The sequence below is a fragment of the Podarcis pityusensis genome (genome assembly GCF_964106645.2).
Source record: "Podarcis pityusensis genome assembly, contig: HAP1_SCAFFOLD_70, whole genome shotgun sequence".
In the NCBI taxonomy this organism is placed as follows: Eukaryota; Metazoa; Chordata; class Lepidosauria; order Squamata; family Lacertidae; genus Podarcis; species Podarcis pityusensis.
This window is the reverse complement of record NW_028293322.1, coordinates 238,855-245,179: the sequence shown is the minus strand read 5'-3', so window position 1 is coordinate 245,179 and position 6,325 is coordinate 238,855.

Below are 6,325 nucleotides of genomic sequence, written 5' to 3'. Positions count from 1 at the left end.
GTAGGCCAAAAACATCTGGAGGGCTAAGGTTGAGGAAGCCTGGTTTAGAGGGAGAAAAGTGGGGTGCAAGTATCATAGTACAGCTGACAAATAGCAAGAACTCATAAATGTGTGCCAAAGAGAAAGATGATGTGGAAGCTGTGACCTTCCAGATGTTTCGGACTACAACTCCCACCAGTCCTAGTCAGCATGGCCAATGGTCAAGGACCACCAACATCTGAAAAGCCACAGGTTTTCCTCACTGGGTATATAAGGGATCCTGCCATGCTAAGCTTTTTGTGTGAGCATGTGTGGAGGGCAGGGGTTGATGAAGTGGGGGAATGCACATATCTAAGCATTTGTTACTGCATTAAGCACTGCAGTGAAGGAAAAAGCTGGAAATTATGAAAAGGAAACTCTTCATTTACAGACATCCTTAAAGAGTCATGTCTGCAGTCTGACCTACAGATTAAGTGCATAAAAATAAAGTTTCACTGAGAAAACACAAGCAACTACTTCCGCTATTTCCGAGGACTATTGTTCAAAGGCCTATTGTTTCACTCACAGTTTCTTTTGTCCCTCACTATGCAAACATCTGCCAAAAAGGACTCATATGAGCAATGCTGGCTAGCAACCTCTAAGAGACAATCACTTATTTTAAGAAAGAGAGAATCGGACACCTCTTTCAATTGGTGTATGATGGAGGCAATGACTCTGAAAAGTAAGAGGAGAGTTATGAAATACAATACAGAAATTTTAAAAAGTAATACTCCAGGATATACTCCATTCAGACCTAGCCATTTATGCATGCCCTAGAACAGTGTTCTTCAAGCTTGGCTAAGGTAGCAGGGGATGTTGGGAGTTGTAGTCCAATAACAACCAAGGACTCAAGGATTAAGAACACTACCTTAGAAATTGTTGCAGCAAAACATTGCAAGGGAAAGCTGGCAACACTAATGCGGCGGCATGCTTGCCACTACTATTCTTTTGAAAAATCCACAATGAAATTTCAAGGTTCTTCATGGTTCACGGCTGCAGTTTTTAAGACATTGCACTGAACAGTTGAGTCTACAGCGTTCTGATGAAGGTGATCTGCGCCATCTGTTTTAACTGCCTGGGAGAATGGAAGACTGCATTTGCACCTGTGCATAATTACTTTCATGTATGAAACCAGGAAAAACACTAATTACACATCCGTCAAAAGAAACTGATGGCAAGCGAAACTGCCATGTGCTCTCCTCCCTTCTGCAGGCAGTCCAAGACACCTATTAAATCAATAAGCAATTTGGCTTGCAACATCTTTCTTTCCACCCTAGAGTTATTTTTACTGAGCCACCCAGGGACAAGGCATTACTACATCTACAGAAACACAAAGATCCATGCTTCTACTTGAAAGGCTTTCTTAGTTTGTTGGGCTATATTACAAGAAGGGTTAGGGTTTTATTATGTTTTTATATCTGTTGGAAGCCACCCAGAGTAGCTGGGGCACCCAGTCAAATCAGCAGAGTACAAATAATAAAATTATTATAAGGCTAATCCACATGATCCAAACAGTTTCCCCTTCTACTTAAAACCTGTAACTTGCCTTTAGCCTTATTAAAATAGTAAAGCTTTCTCCTAAGCAACCAGACACAAAAGAGGGCATGTTACTCGACCTCTAGGGGAGAAAATGTTGGCTAAGTACAAGTTGTCAGGCAAGGATAATCTGAACAACTGTTAAAATGCAAAATCCACACCCCCCCTTAAAAACCAAAACAAAAAATGTTTGGAAGAGCCATGCCAACTTCCTGCACTTTTGAAATAAGGAGCAACTGTCTCCAGACAGCAATCTGGTCTATCCCACCCACTGTTGATGAGCTGGTCACATTCTCTTAGTGCAAAGCAGGCAGCCACCATAATAAATTCCAGCTACTATGCAAGCCCTTCTCGGAGCTATGAGGAAGAGGAACTGCACACAACTGGATTTTGGAGTTGGGAGACTACACACACCTTCAGTGCTCAATTGCAAGGCCAATATGGTTATGTCATAATACAACTCTTCTCACAGCAATCAAAGGTTCCCAATATATGCATACACCATCTGAGTGTGTCTGTTCCAAGTCTACATGTGCAGCCATTTATTTATTTGCTACATTTCTATACCACCTTTTCTTCCAAGGAGCTCAAAGTGGTGTACATGGTTCCCTTCCTCTCCATTTCATATTCTCAACAACCCTGTGAGGTAGGTTAGGCTGTGAGATGGTGACTAGCCCAAGGTCACCATGTCTCCCAGGTCAAAGTCCAACACTAAGCGTTATGCCACACTGGCTCTCAGCCTTGGCATATTTATATGTGATTTACACATTAACTCTCTTCAGTCAGGTGATCATCTGGTATTCTGCCACGCAACTGCCTACCCTGTGGCACAGCTACAATAGCTTGGGGCTTTGTGCTGCTTCGTTCTAAGACAAAAGAACAAGTCGTAATTCAAGCTTTCTCCTGACCCTCTGATCAGTTTGATCACTCCAATCTCAGCACCTCAAACTAGTTAAATAAACAGACTTCCATACTGACAAGAGTCATACCTTAATTATCAATCATGGGAGAGTTCACTACACTGATTGTCTCAAGGCAAGCAGAATGCATTTAAATACCAAGTTTCAAGTTATGTGCTGTCCCAATGACTTCTCCAAATCACATCCTCATTTTCCGGTGGCATGTGATTTCCACGAAGATAAACATGAAACAGATTCCGCATGATCTCCCAACATAAATTATTGAGTTTTAGCCCAGGGGAAGGGGCCAAATGTGGCCCACCAGCCATCCTCATTCAGCTCATGAGAACATTTTCCCCAAGCCACACCCATCTGCCCAAAACCAGATACATGGGGAAGAGGAAAAAAAGTGATTCCCCTCCCCCCCAAAAAATGTTGAAGTGATGCACAGGGAGCTCAATCTTTCTAGGGCAGCATCTTGTCCCACTCTACAGGGAAATTTTGACAAATGAACAGGTTAACCCACCTGTCATTCCCCCCAACTTCATTTTTTTCCATGAACTTATTACTTTTGTTTTACAAAATGCATCTGAAGGTGACTTACCAAAAATAGCATGTGCATTAAAACCACCACAGAACTAAAAGAGTACAAGCTAAAAACACATTCCTATTTCTAAAAAGGCACATCCCACCCACTGAGGGCCACGGATAATTAAATATGTAAGACCTGGCAGAAAAGAAAAGCTTTTACCTGGCATCCAAAATTCACTTAATAGTCATAGCCAATAGCCGGGTTTTATGTTCAAAAGTACTTCACATACATTATAATCTCATCAATCTTTACAAGGCTGCTATTGATGAAACTCATGAAATTTTAGTGTTTTTGGCACTGAGTTTTTAATCTCCCCCTCCTATGGATCAACTAACAGTTTACAGCACAATTCTCTGGGACTTTATTCTAAGCAAGCATGCAACATGTTCAATTGGGTTGCAAGTGTATATAAGAGCAACAACCAGAAGATGTTACTTAATAGGAAAAGCCCAAGAAACCTGCAAACTAATAATGACAGGATAGGTTAAAATTAGACGAACTCATAGCCAAAAAGTTTAATAAGGCACAATGGTTCTGTCTCTAAACACCAGTTGCTGGGAAAATCAAGGAGAGAGAGTGCTATTGTGCTTACGATATACCATGTGCATCAAACTGGACACAGTGAAAACAGAATGCCGGACCAGGTAAGCCTGTGGTGTGATCCCTCTTATGTACTTACAAAGACAACTGACTAAGTACTGTGGTGCCTCGCAAGACGAAATTAATCCGTTCCGCGAGTCTCTTCGTCTTGCGGTTTTTTCGTCTTGCGAAGCACGGCTATTAGCGGCTTAGCGGCTTTAAGAAAAAGGAAACAAACTTGCAAGAACTCGCAAGACGTTTCGTCTTGCGAAGCAAGCCCATAGGGAAATTCGTCTTGCGGAACGACTCAAAAAACGCAAAACCCTTTCGTCTAGCGAGTTTTTCGTCTTGCGAGGCATTCGTCTTGCGGGGCACCACTGTAGAAGGGAGAGACCAGAGTTTGCACAAGAGCAGAAGGGCATAAGGCTCCATTAGCAGAGGGTGGCAGTTGTGTCACGGAAAATTGGCTGGGCTAACTGAAGACACCTCCTAGCCAAATAGAAACACCATAGTTAGCTGAAACCCAGTTGCTGGCTTTTGCTTTCGTGCCCTAGTTGTGGGTTTCTGGAGAGCACTTGTCTAGTCACTGCTGAAAAACAGAATAACCATGAGTTCATCTAAGTTTAATGTAAGAAAGCAGCAGCCTGGGGTGACAGAGTTGTGAGAAAGCACATTCTGTCATTCAAACAGGGACCAAGCACCACTGGGAGATTACACCACCCGCTTTCCTGGAAGAACATGTTGCACAAGGGTGAAGTCGACGTGGCTCCATTGGCCACCCAATGAAAAGCAGCTGCAAGAAGCTTGCTTCACCCCCTCCCTGCCAGAAATGAAATTTATTAAGCACCTTCCATACGAAACATTAGTGTCAAGAGTATGTATGCATTTTTCCTCCTCCCTCCAAATCTTTTTCCTCTTACGTACTGTATCTCTTTTTTTAGGACTGTGAGCTTGAAGACATGAGCAGTCTTATTACTGATCCTTGAGAGTCACTCTGGGAGTCTTCTTAAAAAGGCAAGTACAGTGGTATCTCGGGTTAAGTACTTAATTCGTTCCAGAGGTCCGTTCTTAACCTGCAACCGTTCTTAACCTGAAGCACAACTTTAGCTAATGGAGCCTCCCGCTGCCGCCGCGCCACGCGATTTCTGTTCTCATCCTGAAGCAAAGTTCTCAACCCGAAGTACTATTTCTGGGTTAGTGGACTCTGTAACCTGAAGTGTCTATAACCTGAAGCGTCTGTAAGCCGAGGTACCACTGTACCGGTACTTTTTAAGTATGTAAGAATACTTAACTTGACACTGGGCCACTCCAGTCACACTCATCCTGACCTCCTTGCACAAACATTGTCGCAGAGCTTAGATTATATCCCATTTTCACCGAGTCTTCCATCTTTGCTGAGCTTATATTCCAATTCGTTTATGGGTCAATTAGACACTACTGAGCATTCAACCCATCTCCATCCTGATTTATATGTTTTCCCATGGCTCACTCATTTGCCCCACACTTTTCAATGCTTGTCACTTTCCAAACTTATTTTTAAACGTGGCTCTGTTGCACTAGGGAGGAAGGGACCATTGACCCACCTGAACTGCAGTTATATTGTAAATTCCTATTAATAAATTACCAATAATAAATTTAATAGTTTAATATTTAATTTAACATTAATTTATTGTTAATGGGAAACTTTTTAACAAATTATTCAGAAACTATTGTCATTGATTTAATATCAGTTCATTTATTACCAATAGCAAACTATCAATAAGTTACTAATTATTATTAATGAATGACTGTTAATAAGAAAATTATGGCTAGTATTATTATTACTTTTAAATATATGCATGTAAACTTTAACTATACGGACCTTTGTTGGCAAGGTGATGTCTCTGCTTTTTAAGATGCTGTCTAGGTTTGCCATCGCCTTTCTCCCAAGGAGCAGGCGTCTTTTAATTTCGTGACTGCTGTCACCATCTGCAGTGATCATGGAGCCCAAGAAAGTAAAATCTCTCACTGCCTCCATTTCTTCCCCTTCTATTTGCCAGGAGCTGATGGGACCAGTGGCCATGATCTTCGTTTTTTTGATGTTGAGCTTCAGACCATATTTTGCGCTCTCCTCTTTCACCCTCATTAAAAGGTTCTTTAATTCCTCCTCACTTTCTGCCATCAAGGTTGTGTCATGATGTATGGAAGTGAGAGCTAGACCATCAAGAAGGCTGATCGCCGAAGAATTGATGCTTTTGAATTATGGTGCTGGAGGAGACTCTTGAGAGTCCCATGGACTGCAAGAAGATCAAACCTACCCATTCTGAAGGAAATCAGCCCTGAGTGCTCACTGGAAGGACAGATCCTGAAGCTGAGGCTCCAATACTTTGGCCACCTCATGAGAAGAGAAGACTCCCTGGAAAAGACCCTGATGCTGGGAAAGATGGAGGGCACAAGGAGAAGGGGACGACAGAGGACAGTGTTTTCGAAGCTACAAACATGAGCCTGACCAAACTGTGGGAGGCAGTGGAAGACAGTAGTGCCTGGTGTGCTCTGGTCCAGGGGGTCACGAAGAGTCGGAGACGACTAAACGACTGAACAACAACAACAACAACAACAAATGTAAACTTTTGTCCTTATTTCCTGTCACTTTCCAAATTGAAACGTGGCTTTGTTGCACTGGGGGGACAGGGACACTTGCCCCACCTGAAGCGAGGACACC